General features: G+C 54.1%; 1 protein-coding gene across 3 annotated transcripts in view; it reads right to left on the bottom strand.

The window, feature by feature from the left end:
* RASGEF1C (RasGEF domain family member 1C) overlaps positions 1–4479 on the bottom strand; it is a 103442-nt gene extending 98963 nt beyond the window's left edge. The window contains exon 1 of one of the 3 annotated variants that reach the window (XM_004478135.5): positions 4019–4479. The gene's annotated coding sequence lies outside the window, so the exon portion shown is untranslated. Of the gene's footprint in view, positions 1–3760; positions 3833–4018 lie in introns of those variants that run through there. The other 2 variants (XM_004478136.5, XM_058283246.2) reach the window with 2 other exon arrangements.
* Between the last annotated feature and the right edge of the window lie 14563 nt (positions 4480–19042).

Raw genomic sequence — 19042 nt, 5'->3', positions numbered from 1 at the left:
GCAAAAAAAAAAAAAGGGGGGGGGAGGGTGAATTCTTGCAATATAAAAAATATATATATATAAAAGAGCTAACCTCCATAATACAGATACTAACAAACTTTAAAATCCATGAAAAAAAGACCAAGCATCCAATAGGAAAATGGAAACTACAAAAGGAAAATGGGCAGACAATTCACAAAGATAATCAAATGACTCTTTTTTCTTTTTTTTCTAAATGACTCTTAAGCATATGAAAAAATGTCTGCTTTCCTGCATAATAGAAATGTAAATTAAAATACACCAAAAGAGTATTTCTCAGCTCTCAGATTGGCAGGACTGTGGGGAGAACATACACTCTCATATATTGCTCATGGAAGTGCAAAATGATGCAACCTCTCAAGAAGAGAATTTGGAAATATCTAACAAAATTATTACACATCTATTCCTACATGTAGAATTTATTCTAAAGATACACCTCCACAAATAAGGACAACATAGGTGCAGAGCTATCAATTGCTTCAATATTTTAATTCTAAAAGCCTGGGAAAAAACAAATATCCGTCCATAGTACATAATAAACTATGGTACATTCACACAGTGAAGTACTATGCAGCTTTAGAAAAGAATAAGGACGGTCTCTATGAACTGATAAGATGTGATTGTCAGGATATATATATATATAAATACACAAACACATACAGATATATATATATATATTTTTTTAATTTTATTATTTTTTAAGACGGTACTGGAGATGAACCCAGGACCTCATACCTGGGAAGCAGGTGCTCAACCACTGAGCTACAATGGTTCCTCAGGATATATATATATATTTTAATTTAATTGTCTTTTTTTAAAAAAAGATACATAGGTCTCAAAAAATGTTACATTAAAAAATATGAGGTCCCCATATACCCCCCACCCTCCTTACCCCACTCCTCCCACATCAACAACCTCTTTCATCATTGTGGCACATTCATTGCATTTGGTGAATATATTTTGGAGCACAGCTGCACCGCATGGATTATAGTTTACCTTGTAGTGGATATATTTTTAACTAATAAAAAAGCATGGTGCAAAGCAGATGCATATGCTAACTTTTGTGATGATATATAAATGACTTATTTTGCAAAAAGAAACAGGAAAGATAAACCAGAAAACCATTTAAGAGGTTACCAAGGTGGAAGAGACAGAGATGGGATGGTGACTTCTTTGAGTATAGCTTTTTACATCATTTGACCTTGGAACCATGGAACTGTTTTATTAAAAAAATAAAACATCACAAAGGCTAAATTTAAAAACCCAATTTGAATGCAAATAGAAACAAAGGAAGCTAATGGTATATCAACTTGATAACATAATCACACAGTACATAGACTGCACACCCAAAGAAATCCTGATCTTTATTTAGGAGGTTTTGGAGGGTAGTGGTTTGGATATAGTAATTCTGGAACTATTTTGGGTGCATTCTAGCATTAAGCAAATTATTACACAGATTGATGTTTAGGGGAAACAGTTTCTCACTGTGGGAGAGAAGAGACGGAGATATAAATATTTAGTAAAAAGAAAAAGAGAGAGAGAAGGGGAGGGAGGGAGATTTCTTGGTTGGGTCCACTGCCTAGAGACAAGGACACCTGGTCGCAACGAGCATTTGCAATACCCGGACACTGGTTTCTAAAACCCATCTCCTCCTAAAAGGAAGCTAAGCTTCTTGGAGAAATAGCTGACTCTAGGTTCCCGGCCAAAACAAAGTACAAGTGAGAGCCGGAACGTTGCTCAAAGGCGTATGGGGACATGCCAGCAGGACACAGAGACCAGCTGGAAGGGGCGCAGACCCCAGGCTGAACCCCAACATCCGGCGTCTCATTTTATCCTCACCCCTCTTCACTCGGAGGCCGGGGGAGAGGCAGGAACGCCCCCTCGAGGTCAGCAAGTGGGGGGTGCCTGAGCGCAAACTCGTCCCTGTGGCTGTCCTCCCCGCGGCACAAGGCCCTCCTGGGGGAGGGGGGGGCGTGGCTGCGGCCCAGGGCGCCGACCCCGCCGGCGGCCGCTCGTTGGCTCCTCTTACCACCTCTCGCCACATCCTCGCAGCCTCACGCATTGCTCTCCAGCCCCCGGCAGCTGCCCTGTGCAGAGCCGTCCCGCTCTGCCTGGACCCCTGGACGACTCCAGAGCTTCCTCGCTGCGCCCCTGCTCCCTCTCCCGCCCTGGGGGGGCACCCATCAAGGCTCCCCCTCTCAAACCGTGCAGGGCTGCACACCGCACCTAGAGGAAAACCCCGACCTCACCAGCCTCCCCTCACAGGCTCTGCTCAGCCCTTCCCACCCACCGACACCGCCTGCCTCAGGGGCCTCGCACCTGCTGTGCCCGCAGAGCTTCTCACACCAGCTCGCCCCTTCATTCACTTGGTAATCAGAGCCCTTAGCGCGCCCCAGGGAGCCCCTCCCTGGCCGGCTGCTCCCCGCCCGCCTCTCTCTGCCCCAATCGCCCTGTTTTATTTTCTTCCTAACACTTGTATCATCTGCCACCACCTCGGCTTTTCATCTGATGCCTTGTTTAGCTCCGGTCTCCTACACCAGCTTGTAAGAACTACCCGGGCAGGAGCCGCCAGCCCAGTTGGGGGGCGAGGGTGGGTGCAAAGAGTGTGCGGAGCGAGTGGACAGTTCTGCCTCCCTGGTCCACCGTGCGCAAGGGCTAGAGCGCGGCTTTTGGAGCCAGTCCCAACGGGGTTGAAATCTCATCCCAGTTTTGCCATTTCATGGCCCTGAGACCTTGAACAAGTCTTGTCACCCCTCTATGCCTCAGTTACTTCAACTGTAAAGTGGGGACACAGTCTGGGAGGTAAACCTTCCTAGGATACTTCCCCGGCCCTCCGAGGCTCAGGAGAATCTCTCCCGCCGCGCGCAGAAGGCCGGGGGCGAGGGGCCGCCTCCATCACCCACGCTACCGCGTCTTTCCTAGTCGCGTTGCTTCCCACGCAGGGCATGCAGCGGGGTCCGAACACCCCTGCCCCAACCCGCGCCAAGCCTCCCTTCCCCCATCCGACCGCAAAGAGGAGCGGACACGGTGGCCCCCCGGCGCCGCCTGGGGCCACCCTGCGCGAGGGCCGCACCCGGGACCCCGAGCAGATCCCACCCACTCTGCGGGAAGGTATTTCCGTCCTTTGCTCAGATCCCGTCCCAGCTGCGGGGGTGGCAACGCCCGCTGCCCCTTAGCCAGGGCGCTTCCCTTCCTTCACCAGCGGGTCTGCCCCGCTGGCCCCATTTCACAGACGGGGAAACTGAGGCCCAGAGAGGGGCGTGGCTCGCCCAGGGAGAGGCGGGGACGTCGGGTCCGGGCTGGCTTGTCCTCCCACCCGACTCTCCGGAAGCTCGCGGCTCGCGGCGAGTGCAGGGGGCGGCGGGGGCGCGGCCAGGCCGGGGCTCCCGCACAGGCGGCCCCCTGCTGACCCCGGCGCTGGCCCTCAGCCCCTCCGGGCGCACCCGCGCGCACCCCGCAGCCCTGGCCGGGCCGTGGGTGCCGCCGCCGCGCGGGCCGCGCACTCGGGCTTCTCCCCCTGCCCGCCGGCCACGCGCGCGCGCACCTGCGCCCCGGGTCGCGCCCGGGCGTCCCCGCGCCCCGCCCCGCCGCCCGGCGTCGCGCGCGGGACTCGCTGCCCCGCACACGCCCCTCCGGACCTCGCGATCCCCGCCGCCCTCCCCGCCGCGCGCGCCCCTTCCCCGGCGCTCGCGAGCCCCGCGCCCCGCCCGCCGCGCCACGTGCCCCGCGCGGCCCTACTCACCGGCTCCCCGCGCGCCCGGACCCCGGCCCGGCTCCTGGCAGCGCCCGCTGCGAGCCGCCGCGCCGCCGACCCGGGGCGCCGCCCGCCGCCCGCCGCCCGCCGCCCGCCCGGGGAGCGCGGTGCCGCCTGGCGGCCGCCCGGGGCAGCGCGAGCGGGAGGGGCGCGGGGCGGGGCGCCCGAGACCAGCCGCCGCCGCCGCCCCGCGCTCTCCGCCTCCCGGCGGCCGCCTCTGCCCCCTGCGGCCCTGCGCACCCGCACCTGGTTCTGCGTCTCGCTTGCTTCCCGGGCACAGCGTCAAGGCCAAGTGTCCAGGCCGGCGTTCCAGGCCCCCCCAGGATGGAACCGTCAGGCGACGAACCCCGAGCGCAGCCCCTGGGCGTGGCGCGGGCCGCGCTCTGCACCCGAGCTGGCTTTGGGGGACCCCTCACCTGTCAAACTCCCGGCCTCCGGCGAGCGCCGGTGCGCCCTGCTTCCCCAAGCGGGGCCCGGCCGCCTCTCTCTGCTCTCCCGCCTTCTGCGCTGCGCACTGGACTCCCGTTTTTCTGTGCCCTTGAGTCTGGGGTGCACGGGGTGGGCATCGAGAGGGCGGGGAAAGCTGCACCCCCACCCCAGCGCCCTCACGTGGAGGCGGGAGGGCGCGGAGAACCGGCCCACAGGATGGATCACCACCCCGGAGACACTGGCGTGGGAGGAGGGTAATGATGTGCTTTTCTCGCTTTGGAGTGGGAGAGGGGGGCCCTGGACCCCGTGATCCTCCTGATCTGGCTCCGCCTGGCAGTAGAAGTTTCCTGGTTTTTTCCAGCCTAGAGGCTAGGACAGCCATCCTCTGCTTGAGTCAGGCTCTGCCTGATACTACGGGGGAAACCCGACCCAACCAGCTGAAACAAAAATAATTTATAGGTTCGGAAGGCATAAGAAACCAAGGTGGCTGCTTTCAGGAATAGCTCGATCCAGGTGGTGAAACATTATGAGTAAGAATCCACCTCCTTGTTGTTCTTCCGGTGCCCCTGTGGTGGGACGGCCCTGACACTCTTAAATTGGGCACACTCATGGATAGCTCCAGAGAGAGCCCAGGGCAGCCGCCTGCAGCCAGGCTCTGCGCAGCCCAGCTCCCACCGTGGCCACAGACCTGGAGAGTGAGGAGTATTAGCCGGGCTGCACCTTCCTGGAGCTAGGGGCAAGTCAGCTCTGTGTCGGTCTTGGGGACACATGGGGAGGGGGGGGCAGCTGCTCCAAGAATGCCCAGGGGGTGTTTCCAAAAGACTGGACAGGTTAAAACAAGAGTCCAGCCCGTTTCACAATTGGGGTAACTGAGGCCTGGAGAGAGAAGGCACTCACGGGGGGCCCCTGGGTGCATCGGGGCGGGTGTGGGCTGGTTGAGCTGGAAGGGGGATAGAAGGGTCTTGGGCCAGAGGCTGGGCCTGTGGCGGTGAGGACGGAGAGCAATGCCAAGGGCAGCAGGGGTGCCGGGAGGGGCTCGGGCCGTGCTTGGCCCAGCCCTGCTTCTCCTCTGGCTCTTGCCCCCACATTCCCGCGGGGGTCCAGGGGCTGGGAAGGGAGACTCGGCCCAGGCCACACGGCGGAGCTGGCCGCAGAGCCGAGGGAGGCCCGTGTCCATCCGCAGCCGCGGCCACTCCGTGAAGCCCGGGGGCCAGGCGCAGAGCTGGGGCTGGGTGCAGCACGGCCGCCCTGCTCGGGTGCCAGTGCGGCAGGTGCTGTCCTCAGGCTGCCGCGACCCGCGGCGTCCAGTGGGGCCAGGCTCCCCGAGCAGCTGTGGCTCACCCACCGTCTCTGTTACAATGACGGTCCCTTGGCAGGGATGTCAGTCTCGGCCCTCGGCCATCACGGGGCTGTGGACGGCCCTGGAAGCGCAGGGAGACTGCTGTCGGGATGGCTTCGGAGCCTCCTGGGAGTTTCCCACTGTGGGGTCTGGCCTGAGTGTGTCAGTGTCCAGTGACCGGACAGAGGTCTATTTGCTGGGAGAGAAAGAATTCAGAAACTGGGCCCTAAAATTAAGGGCTGGGGTGGTGAGAACTGAGCTCAGTCTGAAAGCAAGCCTGGGTTCTAGGGAGAGAATGTGCCTGTGAGCTCTGATTCCTGATCCGCTGGGACCCGAACAGCAACCGCGGGGGGCTCCCGACAGAACACCTCGGAGGGGCAGGGGGCTACTCGGACCCCGTGCTCTGTGAGCCAAGGCTCAGGGCTGCACCCTTCTCCAGGCAAATGGCTGGGGTCATGCGAGGTGCAGCGTGGGCACCACGGAGTCACGGCAGCACGTGGCAGAGCAGCCGGCAGCCTCAGAGTGCACTTGTCCGTGGCCATGGCTCAATGGGGGGTGAGACGGGGCTGTGTCCCATGACGAGGGGGGAAAGCATGTCCCCTGGGGTGCGCAGGTCTTCGCCGGGCCAGGCCCGCTGTGGCCGGGTCTGCGCTGCGGCTGTGGCGTGTGCGGCAGGCACTGCGGTGGCTGTCCCTGGAGCCTTGAGGCCCAGCTCTGGGGGACACGGGCTGAGAGGTTGTGGCTGGGTCCTGGCCCAGGGTTAGCGCCTCATCTCACCACCTCCCCTGCCCCGGCCACCCCACTGTTCACAAAGCCCCTCCACCCACCCCAGCCCACCGTCCCCCTCCAGGACATGCAGGGGCGCTCACTGCTGGAGTGTCGGAGTGTCAGGCATTGGCACAGAGGGTGAGCTGTCCAGAGAGCCGTCAGCCCAGCCGACCCCGTCCCTACCCCGCCTGCGAACATTCCTCCAGGGGATGTTTGCCGAGGACCTGTGTGTGGGCTGAGACCTGGATGGCGCTTCTGGGCAGAGGGGAACCACGGGCGAAGGCCCTGGGGCACGCAGGAGCTGAGCCTGACTGAGAAAGGAGGCTGGCTTGCCTGGGGAGGTACCGGAGGGCGCGGTAGGAGCCAGGGGGACAAGGGGGCAGCAAGGCCAACCCTGGCCGCCTCCTGGTGGGAGGAGGAGCCAGCATGCTCTTCTCCCTGGCTCTGGCCACCCGCCACCGGCTCGGCCCCAGCGCTGTCCGCAGCACCCTGGCAGGAGGCGGTCACTCTACCTGGGTTTGCGTTGGTCTCGACAACCTTGAGGTCTTTCCCAGCACCCTCCTTGCCCACCTGCCTCAGCAGCTCATGGCCTGGGGCTGAGATGGCACCTCCTACATACACAAGCTCCTGGGACCCCCGAGTCCATCCTGGCCTGGGGGAGCTGGGCCCCTGCCCACCGAGGAGGCCAGCCCCAGTGCTGCTTTGAGAATGGACTTGGGAGAAGCTGGTGGGGAGGGAGGAGCTGGAAGGAGGCCGTGGGCGTGACAAAGGGCCCAGGGCGGGGGGCTGGGGACAGACCCGAGGGCTGTTTGGGGAGTGTGGGAAGAAGTGGTAAGAGGTGGCTGGGGTCCGGCCAGGGTGAACCAGGGCGGGGACTTTCCCAGGGAGGGCAGGGGGCTCCGCACAGTGGACGGGGCCTCTGCTGAGGCTGGGGGGCCAGGGGGGCGTTCCGGGGAGGGGTTGGAGGTGGCTGGATTCGTGCGGGCAGAACCTGGCGTCCCCCCAGGAGCGAAGGAAAGAGCCCCTGAGATCCAGCAGGGGCAGACCGTCAGAGTCGCCGGGAGCCCACGGACCTTGCGGCCTCTCTGCCCCAGCTCTGGGTGCAGCCACCTGCTCCTTTCCAGGCAGGGGACCCAGCAGGGAGGCTGATCCCAAGCAGGCTGCCTGGAAGTATCGCCAATAAAACCAGAGCACGAGGGACAGAGCGTGGGGCTCTGGCCAACGCATTTCATTAATGCGACCATTCATTCGTCCATGCTCGGGTCTGGAGAACACTCTTCCGAGATACTCTAGGCAAAGAGCCCCCGGAGAAAGCCATCAGGTGGGGGGCACGTCCCCCGGGTGCTTACAGGCCCAGCCTCGTCCACGCCCCCCGGTCAGCCCCTCTGCGGGAGGGCAACGGGCGGGGGGCCGGGGGAGAGCCTGAGCGAGCGCACGTGCCCCCTGTGTGCGATGTGCGGGTGTGCGGGGCGGATGGGGGCTGCTCGCGGGGGGCCTGTGGGGTGTGCGTGTGTCCGGGATGGCACATGCATGTGTATCAGTGTGTGGCGCGTGCCTGTGGCATCGCAGTCGCAGGGATGCGTGGTGCGTGTGTGTGTGTGTGTGGTGTGAGCGTGGGTCTGGTTCCAACCTGGATTCCCAGCCCCCATCGCCCAGACCCAAGGAGCCGGTTTCCGAGGCTGAAGAAGGCATGCCCGGCAGTTGCCTGGGGAGCCGAGCCTGAGGCGACGGTGGCTATTTGGGAGCAGCTCCCAGGGAGCTGAGGAGAGAGCAGGCAGTGTGAAATAGGGGAGGCGTGACATCCCGTGCAGGGGGCCTTATTGCCATGGTTACCCATTGCCATGGCTGCACCATGTCAGGGCCAACTAGAGGCTCTGCTCGCCGAGGACCCTTTGGGGACTGTGCAGAAAGCGGCTCAATTCTCTCTGGAGCAGAGAATTTAGCCACCAGGTCCCCCATACTTCCAGGCTGTCCCTGTGCAAAGGCTTTGACCAACTTAGAGAAATTTCTGAGGCAGAGGAGCAGGGGCTGGAGGTGGGGCAGTGGCACCTGCACGGAGCCACCCCACCCAGCTGTGCTGAACTCAGGTGGGTGGAAAATTGGGGTGCAGGGAGCAAAACTGGCCTGTGCCTGCCCCCCCCCCGGGCCCCTCAGTTCCCACATGACGCCTGCTCAGCCACTGCCTGCCTCCCCCGCCCCTCCTGGTGTCCCCTGCACGCAGCCAGCACTTGTGCCAGTCTAGCTGGTGCTCCTGGGCCTGACCGCAGGCTGGGGACACCCAGCCACCACGTGCGCGTGAGGCTGCGGCCAGTGCACTCGCCCCCTGATGGCTATACCTGGACACAGGAGCACAAGAGGGGCCCGCGGACGTGCAGAGCTTTCTGGACACGTGCGTCCCTGCGCCGTCGCGTGGCGGCAGCCCTGCCTCTTGCGAGGATCAGGTGCCCCTGCCAGCACAGCGACTCCTTTCTTTGCCTGCTGCTTCATTGGCATGAGGGGCCCCAAGTGGCTCAGGAGCTTGGCTCTGGGTTCAATGGAGGCGTTCCTGGGTCCCAGGGGAAAGCGTCCAGCAGAGCCTAAAATGGCAGGGATGAGAGGCAGCAGCTGAAGGTTCTTTTTGCCGGGCCTAAGTGGGGAAGTGGCCAGTCCGCTCAGGTTCCAAGGAGGGGGATGGCTAACGCCAATGTTCTCTCCCCTTCTGAGTGCCCCCTGGGCGCCTGCCACCCTCGGATCTCCTTTTGTCCAACAGAACACCTGGGCGAAAGGCGGCACCCCGAGACCCACCATCGGGACCTGGGTTGGGGGATTCTGGTCTGGCTTCCTGCCTAGTCCTGTAGGGACAACACAACCTCCGGGGTTTTCTGTCCCCTTGGCGGGCAGCTTCCTGCCAGGACCCTACTTGCATGTTCAGCCTCTTGGCTGTGCTCCGAACTGAGAAGTTCCCTGGGTGAAAAGTGGCCCCTGGCCCTCCAAGTCAATTCACTGCCCCCTTCTGTCGCTTTCCTTGTTGCCTTTTTGGTTTTCGGGTCTCGTCCCCGAGGTGGCCTTGTCTCCCGCACGGTGGTCCTACAGGAGTCACTCTGCCTTCTAAGGATGTTGGGCCAGTTCAGCACCTACCGTCCCCGAGCAGGTGACCCGCAGCTGGAAAGATTAACCCTCCTGTGATATCATCTGAAGCAGCTTCTTTGAACCCTGGTTGGCAAAAGGACAGAGGCACTGGCCCTGCCTTTCCACAGGAGGGGCACCCAGGGCCACCGCTAGGCTCGGCTGACGGGAGGAAGCTCTGCCTAAGGTGCCAGCAAGTGACGTCAGTGAAGTTCTTGGTCCTGGCAAGAAGTGCCAGCTGAGCTCAACAATGCACGTGGCGGATGGGGGACCCCCGACATTAAGCCACACGGACCACTTCCTCTGCACGGAGAAAAATGTAAGTGCATGACGGGGCACCAGACTGTTACAACCCCAACCCAGGAGTCAATTTTAGTACCTCTGAGAGTGGGTCTAAAGGATAGTAAATATCTTCTGGTATCACTGGATATGAAGGATGCAATATCACTTAAATATATTACAACCAACATGTGTGGGTGACTCTGTTACACCTGTAGATTTCAGATTCCAGGAAACACTGGAGATGGGGAGCAGGGATGATGCCACAAGTGGAAGCAGCCGCACAAAGCTGAGGGCGTCACATTCCACAGGACATCCCACCTGGTAGAGTCCATGAGCCGGTGTCACAGGGGATCAGAAGAGACTTAAGGACATGATCAGAAACCAAATGCTGTGAATGCATGGCCCTGCCTGGTTCCCAGCCTGGACACACCACCCGCTGGAAAGGACCTTGTGGACGCCAGGGAAATCTCTCAGCCTATGTGTCACATCAGATGAAAATTGATGGGTATGGAAAGTTAGAGAGCATAGCTGAAGCCAGCAGGTTATAAAACGCTTGCATGGTAGGACTGATTTTTAGCAAAACAAAAGAAAACCCAACAAACAAGCAAACAAAAGTGTGTGTATGTCCAGAGAAAAATCTCTGAGAGACATAATGAATGGATTAAACAGTGGTCATGTCTGGATGGAGGAATATAGAAAGTCCTCATTCTTGACTATATTCTCTAACTCTCTTCAACATGAATTGTGATTGTGTGAAGGTATTTTTTGAATTTCAAAATTTTATGTTCTCCAACTAATCCATTCCTGTGGGTGTGGTACCCTTTGGTTGCACTGGACTCACGTTAGATCACTTGATTAGATGCTTCTGAATGGACGTCAGTGAGACATGACTCAGGTTGACTCTCCACCCTCTTGCAGGGTATATAAATGGAGAAGGAGATACACAGAGAAAGGAAACTGCCACATTTGACCCTGCCATGTGAGAGAGGCCAAGAGAAGCCCCGAAAGGCTGGGAGAGGCCCTGGAGGCTGGGGGCTGGAATGAACAGAGCACAGAAGCTGGAAAGGAGGCCCCTGAGGGGCTGGGCCCACAGCACAGCTCGAGGCTGAGGAGACGAGCCCTGTTGTAGGCCTGATGGTCCACAGCTGAACTTAGGAAGAAAGTGGAGCAGCTGAGACTGAGAGAAGAGGCCAGGAAAGAGACAGGCCCTGTGACTGGCCACCCACAGCTGGGCCCCGGGGGATGGCGAGCCTGGAGGGGAAGGCAGGGGCCTTGGACGAGATGGGCCGCCATCTTGCTCCACCATGTGGGAGGACGCCAGGATCACCAGTAGCTGACTTTGGTGAAAAAGCCTCTCTGGCAGTGCCTTGATTTGGACATTTCATGACCTCAGAACTGTAAGCTCTTACCCCAAATAAAATTTCCATTATAAAAGCCAACCCGTTTCTGGTACTTGGCGTCAGCAGTTGTGTGGCAAGCTAAGACACACATATATGGCTTTCTTTTCAACAAAAAAGAGGTCAGATGGGAGAAAGTGACTGTAGACTGCTCTTGATTTATACTGCAGGGTGATGGTGGTCGAAGCAGCCTCTTCTCTTTAATAGCGGTGGTATCATGGCACCAAACGATAAAACAGAGAGGGAGAAAGGGAAGACACAAGGTAAAGATATTGTTGCAAGAGTGAATGAAGCTCCTGAGAGGGCGAGGGGAAAGGGCTGCCGAGCCAGTGGAAGGGCTGCCTGAGGTGCACACGGGGACCCCCTCTCCTCACCACAAGGTGGTGGAGCCTGAGCACAGGAGGGTGGCCTGCCAGATGTGGTGAAGGAAGGAGGCAGAACCAGCTGCACTGTTTCCTTTATGAAGACCAGCTGGATAACTGGGGTGGTTTGATGTACATGGGCCCCAGAAAAGGGGTTCTGGAAGCTGATCTGTTCCTGTGGGCGTGGGCCCATGGCAGCACCTTGTGGTGAGAAGAGTCTTACGACGTGCCCACCTCATTCGCGGCGGGCCTTAATCCTCTTACTGGAGTCCTTTCTAAGAGAATGACATTCTGACAGAGAGAGAGGTGGCCACAGAAGCCAGAAGCTGGAAGTAACAAAACATGGAAGAGAAGAGAGGCCTGCAGACACCGCCATGTGCCTTGCCGTGTGCCGGAGGAGCCCAGGATCGCCAGCAGTCTTCAAGAAGGAGGAATCTTCTTGAGGATGCCTTGATTTGGACATTTTCATGGCCTAGAACCGTAAGCTTGTAAGGTAATACATTCCCACTGTTGAAAAGCCAACCCATTTCTGGTATACTGTTTTTGGCAGCCCACCAAACTAAGAGTAACTATCTTTGAGAGTACCTGAGAATAAACTTGAGTGGCTGAGTGTCAAATATTTTTTTATAGCATTTTGAGTATGATAATTTACTGCTTAAAATACCTAAGATAACCACTGTTTGAAATTGAGAGCTGCAAACTTAACTACGAATGAAATTCTGTATGGAACTCCAGCACAGTCTAAAAGAAAATATAATGTAAAATTGCTAACAGTTAAAAAAAAAAAGAAAACAAACAAAAAAGGGAAGGTGTGCCCAAGGTGATAAACTTTTTGAAATTATTCTCAGCACGAGCCAGGCTCTGGCCCCTTGAGACATTTTGGGCTGCTTGCTGGTAGGTGGTTTGGCACTCTGTGGGACTACCATCAGAAAGACTTCACAACACATGGTGGGGGAAGCGGATATGGCTCAACGGAGAGAGATTCCGCCTACCATATAGGAGGTCCAGGGTTCAAACCCAGGGCCTCCTGGCCCATGTGGTGAGCTGGCCCACGTGGAGTGCTGCTGTGCACAAGGAGTGTCACCCTGCAGAGGGGTGCCCCCCGTGCAAGGAGTGCAGCCCTGCACAGGAGAGCAGACTGCCCAGGAGTGGAGCTGCCCACACGGAGAACTGATGCAGCAAGATGACGCAACAAAAAAGAGACACAGAGAAGAGACAATATGAGACGCAGCGAACTAGGGAGCTGAGATGGAGCAAGAGAATGATCACCTCTCTCCCACTTTGGAAGGTCCCAGGATGGGTTCCCAGAGCTGCCTAATGAGAATACAACAGACACAGAAGAACACACAGGGAATGGACCCAGAGAGCAGACAAGGGGAGGGGGAGGGCGTGAGGGGGAGAAATAAGGAAAAAAATAATAATAATTTAAAAAAGAAACACATGGCAGGGAGCACATGTGACTTAAGTGGCCGAGCCCCTGCTTCTCACATGGGAGGTTCCGGATTTGGTTTCTGGTGCCTCCTAAAAAACAAACAAACAAAAAAACAACAAGCAAACAAATGAAAACACCAACTCAGGGGAGCCGATGTGGATTGGTTGAGCGCTGGCTTCCCACATACAAGGTCCCAGGCTCAGTCTCTGGCCCCAGTACCTCAAAAAAACCCAAAAGACCAAAAAAACTCCAAAAAACAAAACCAACCACACACACAAAAAGACCCCGCATGGCTTCTTTATTCAAATGAAAACAAGAGCAAAGCATGGTGGGGCCCTGCCTGTTTACTCTGTCCCTTTCATGCAGACAAGGGGCACGGGGACAATGGCCAGCCATGCTTTGTAAACAGGCCACAGGATGGCACAGATGTGGACGTGCAAGGTGAAGCTGGGGCTTGCCACCCACTCCTCCCCAGTCAGAGTCAAAGACTGGCCTCAAGGGAGGCCACTGCGAGTGCCTGCTGCCAGACTCGGGCTTTTTTTTTTCAAAGATTTATTATTTATTTATCTCTCCCCCCCCCCCCCAGTTGTCTGCTCTCTGTGTCCATTCCCTGTGAGTTCTTCTGTGTCTGCTTATATTCTTGTCAGCGGCACTGGGAATTTGTGTTTCTTTTTGTTGCGTCATCTTGCTGTGTCAGCTCTCCACATGTGCAGCGCCATTCCTGGGCAGGCTGCACTTTCTTTCGCGCTGGGCGGCTCTCCTTACGGGGCGCACTCCTTGCGTGTGGGGTTCCCCTACAAGGGGGACACCCCTGCGTGGCACGGCACTCCTTGCGCGCATCAGCACTGCACATGGGCCAGCTCCACACATGGGTAGGAGACCCTGGGTTTGAACCCTGGACCTCCCATGTGGTAGGCGGATGCGCTATCAGTCGAGCCAAATCTGCTTTCCAGACTCATTTCTTTATGAAACATGATTAGGAAATCAGTGAAAGAATGCTAAGGACCGGGGGCATCTGTCAAGTTCCTTTTTCATGACCTTGGGGCAAGATAAAATTCCATGTGGCAGAGAGGGTATAGCTCAATGGTTGAGTACCCGCTTTGCATGTGCAAGGTCCTGGGTTCAATCCCTGGTATCTCCTAAAAAAAAATTCACATGGACTGAATGACTCTACGACAAGGTGACAGGGCATGGGTTAAGGGGACCTTGCCATGGTGATTGGGGGTCTGCCCTGAAGCTCTGTCCTGCCTTCTCAATGCTGTTAGTCCCCACTCGGGTGAACTTCCGGGTGCGCCTCTTTATGAAACTGACAGACGTTGCCGGCTGGCAGAGGGAGTTCTGATGAAGGGTGACAGACTCGGGATTAACCGCAACATCACCAAGACCAGTAATTTTGATCAACTTCAAGCTCAGAGTGTGACACGGCTCTTCCAAGGCCACACGGGACGGCGTTAATTAATGGGGTGTCAAGGAAGGAAGGCCCCTGCTCAGCTTGTATCTGGAACACTACGTCTAGCTCCAGGCCCCCTATTTTAAAGGTACGGCGGACAAAGGGGCTCTGATGAGGCTCTGGAGGCTTCTTCTTCTGAGAGAGGCTTGGAAGAACTCTTGAGTTTAACCTAGAGGAGGGACGGCTTGGCACCTGCCTTCCACCTAACGTATAACAGGCTGCCTCGTAAAGACGGCTCTCCCACGCTCGGCTTCACCCGGAGGGAAGGCCTGGGCCTGACGGTGGGACGTGGGGGAGCTAGGTTTCAGTTCATTTTAAGAAAGAGCTTTCTAACAGTCAAAAACTACACCAAAAAAATTCAATGGGAAGGGAATTCCCTTCATTAAAACAGTCTGAGCAGAGGCTGAGTGATATTTTTAAGGACCTTTTCAGGTTGATTCTTATCCTGAGGGGGTTTGAGCTAGGGAACGGAACCCTCTGTCCATTCCTACATTCTGCGAAATCCGAATGCACAAATGAAGTTAATCTTAATGCACACTTACAAAAATTATAAGACAGTCATAGTGGGGGGAACTTCCAGGAAGATGGTGGATTAGAAAGACACGGGACTCCTTCTCCAGAAAAATAGAGGACAGGCTGAAACAGCCTAGAGAAAGATCTTCTAGGGTTTAGGGCACCAGGCGAAGGCTGGACACTGCCCACGGGAGAGAAGCACAAAGAAGGGGAATTGCAGCGACGGAGCTGTGAGCTGAACCCAGCGGCCGCCGCTGCTGTCATCGCCCCCACCCTGTAGACACTTCAGGATTGTTGGGCCTCTGCCCTGCCGCTACAGAAGAAGGGGGCCCCAGGGATCCACTGCCCTGGGGAAGGGGAGCGAGAGCGACACAGCCTGAGGCTGGCTCATCCTCTGACCCACAGGTTTGGTCTGCCGTGTCCCAGGAGCCCGGCCAGGCCAGGTGGGGATGCACGTTGTTTGCCTTTGAGCCAGCAAAGGGCTAAAGACATACGGCCCTCCCGATCTCCTCCTCTGCTAACAGGGACTGACTGTTGAGGACTCAGAGGGGAGTGGAAATATTTCCAACCTGGGAAAAGGGAGGGGGCTGCCCGAGAAGGCTGGAGAACTGTCTCAGAGAAAGCTGGAATTACAAGGCTCAGGGCCTCCAGGCAGGTAGCTCGAGCACACGGATCTGGTCTGTGTTGTAACAATTACACTCCTATCAGGCACTGACTGAGAGCTGTCAGAGTGCCATCTGCTGGCAGACCAAGGAAGTGATGAAAGAAAATTAAAAATGAGAGAGGCTTTTTCTGGCCTCTATATCCTGCCTCCCCAAGGTCCTAGGAAGTGAGACTCTACAACTAATTACTGGGTCCAGTGCCCAGTTTTGAGAAACCAGCAGTACAATCCTCACAATCCAGGTTAGGCCAAGAATCAAAGAGCAGTGGTAATACACAGCCTCCTGCCACTAAATCCCTACAAAAACGAAAGAAACTGAGCATATGAGTAAACTACATCCTATTCAGATGCCTAGATATCAGGAAAAATTATGAGCCATAGTAAGAAAATAGAAGGCATGGCCCAAGGAAAGGAATATATCGAAGTCCCAGAAGAGATACAGAATTTGAGAAAACTAATCAGCAAGATGCTCACAAATTTACAAAAATCAAATTAATCATTTAAAAGACAATATGGTCAAAAGAGATAAATGACATCAAGAAGACATTGAACGAGCACAAATTTGAAATCCTGAACAGAAAAGTAAAGGAGCGCATGGGAATGAAAGACACAATAGGTGAGATCAAAAACACATTTGAGGCATACAACAGGAAAATCAAAATGATAGCAGAAAGGATAAGTGATGCTGAAGACACAACAGCTAAAATTGAAGAGAGAACAGAACAGAGGGAGAAAAGAATGGAGAAAATTGAGCAGGAGCTCAGAGAGTTGAATGACAACAGAAAATGCAACAACATACATGTAATGGGAGTTCCAGAAGAAGAAGAGAAGGGGTAAAGGCAGAAAGAGTATTTGAGGAAATCATAGCTGAAAATGCTCCAACTCTTATGAAAGAAATGAACTTACATGTCTAAGAAGCACACTGTACCCCAATCAAAATAAATCTGAACAGACCTGCTCCAAGACACATACTACTCACAATGTCAAATGTCAAAGATAAAGAGAAAATTCTCAGAGCAGCAAGGGAGAAGCAAACCATCGTGTACAAGGGATGTCCAGTAGGACAATGCAGATTTTTCTTCAGCAACCATGGAGGCGAGAAGACAGTGGTATGATACAATTAAGACACTGAAAGAGAAAAACTGCCAGCCGAGAATTCTTTATCCAGCAAAATTGGCCTTCTGATATGAAAATGAGTATAAAATATCCACAAACAAACAGAAACTAAGAGAGTTTGCAAAAAAGAATCCACCTTTGCAGGAAATATTAAAGGGAGCTTTAGAACCTGACAGAAAAAGACAGGAGAGACAGGCTTGGAGGAGAGTATAGAGGAAAGAATAGCAGAAAGAATAACCAAAAAAGAGTAAAAAGACAGACAAAAATAAGATACAGTATATGAAAACCAAAGAATAAAATGGACAAAATAAATAGTCCATTTACAGTAATATCATTGAATGCTAATGGATTAAACTCCCCAAACAAAAGATATAGGCTGAGAGAATGGATAAAAAACATGAGCTAGCCATATACTGCTTACAAAAAACTCACCTTAGGGAAGTAGACATAGCCCAGTGGATAGGTCAACTGCGTACCATATGGGAGGTCCAAGGTTCAAACCCTGGGTCTCCTTGACCCGTGTGGAGCTGGCCCATGTGAAGTGCTGATGCGCGCAAGGAGTGCCCTGCCATGCAGGGGTGTCCCCGCGTAGGGGAGCCCCACGTGCAAGGAGTGTGCCCCATAAGCAGAGCTGCCCAGTGCCAAAGAAAGTGCAGCCTGCCCAGGAATGGTGCCGCACACACGGAGAGCTGATGCAGCAAGATGACGCAACGAAAAAAGAAACACAGATTCCCGGTGCCACTGATAAGGACAGAAGCAGTCACAGAAGAACACACAGCAAATGGACACAGAGAGCAGACAACTGGGGGGAGGGGGGAAAGGGGAGAGAAATAAATAAAAAAAAGGGAAACGGACTTTGACCCAGTGGTTAGGGCGTCCGTCTACCACAGGGGAGGTCGTGTCAAGCCCCGGGCCTCCTTGACCTGTGTGGAGCTGGCCCGTGCGCAGTGCTGATGCGCGCAAGGAGTGTCCTGCCACGCAGGGGTGTCCCCCGCATAGGGGAGCCCCACACCCAAGGAGTGTACCCATAAGGAGAGCCCCCCAGCGCGAAGGAGGGAGCAGCCTGCCGAGGAATGGCGCCGCCCACACTTCCCGTGCCACTGACGACAACAGAAGCGGACAAAGAAACAAGACGCAGCAAAAAGACACAGAAAACAGACAACCGGGGGAGGGGAGGGGAATTAAATAAATAAAAATAAATCTTTAAAAAAAATAATAATAAAATAAATAAATAAATCTTTAAAAACAAAACAAAACAAAACAAAACTCACCTTAGATCCAGGGATACAAACTGGTTGAAAACCAAAGGTTGGAAAAAGATTCCACACGAATAGTAACAGAAAAAAGCAGGGGTGGCTATACTAATATCGGACAAAACAGACCTTAAATGCAAAAAAGGTATAAGAGATACAGAAGGTCATTTTATATTAAAAAGGGGACAATCCACCAGAAAGATATAACAGTAATAAATATCTATGCACCTAATCAGGGTGCCCCAAAATACATGAGTCAAACTCTGGAAAAACCAAAGGGAGAAATAGACATCTCTACAATAATCGTTGGAGACTTCAACACCCGACTCACATTGTTAGATAGAACAACTAGACAGAAGATCAACAGGGAAACAGAGAACTTTAAAATATGATGAGTTACACCTAACAGACATATACAGAACACTGCATCCAAATTTAGCGGGTCATACATTCTTCTCAGGTGCCCATGGATCTTTCTCCAGGATAGACCACACGTTAGAGCACAAGGCAGCTCTCCATAAATATAAAAAGACTGAAATTATACAAAGCACCTCCTCAGATCATAATGGAATGAAACTGGAAATCAATAATAGACAGTAAAAAAGTAAATTTGCAAATGTGTGGAGGCTGAACAGCATACTCCTAAATAATCAGTGGGTCAAAGAAGAAACTGCAAGTGAATCAATAAATATATTCAGATGACTGAAAACAAGAACACAACATATCAAAACTTATGGGATATAGTGAAGGCAGTCTTGAGAAGGAAATTTATAGCCCTAAATGTCTGTATTTAAAAAGGAGAAAGAGCTAACTCAAAGATTTAACTGAACAACTAGAGAAACTAGAAAAAGAACAGCAAACCAATCCCAAAGCAAGCAGAAAGAAAGAAATAATAAAGATTAGAGCAGAAATAAATGAAATTGCGAACAACAACAACAACAACAAAAAAAAAATAGAAAAAATCAACAAACCAAAAGCTGGTTCTTTGAGAAGATCAATAAAATTGACAAACCCCTAGCTAGACTAACAGAAAAAGAGAGAAGATACAAATAAATACAATCAGAAATGAAAGGGGGGAAATTACAACTGACCCCACAGAAATTAAAAGGATCATAAGAGGATATTATGAGAAACTGTAGGCCAATAAAATAGACAACCTAGAT

Source organism: Dasypus novemcinctus, chromosome 2 (assembly GCF_030445035.2).
Source record: "Dasypus novemcinctus isolate mDasNov1 chromosome 2, mDasNov1.1.hap2, whole genome shotgun sequence".
In the NCBI taxonomy this organism is placed as follows: domain Eukaryota; kingdom Metazoa; phylum Chordata; class Mammalia; order Cingulata; family Dasypodidae; genus Dasypus; species Dasypus novemcinctus.
This window is presented reverse-complemented; position numbering and strand designations above follow the sequence as displayed.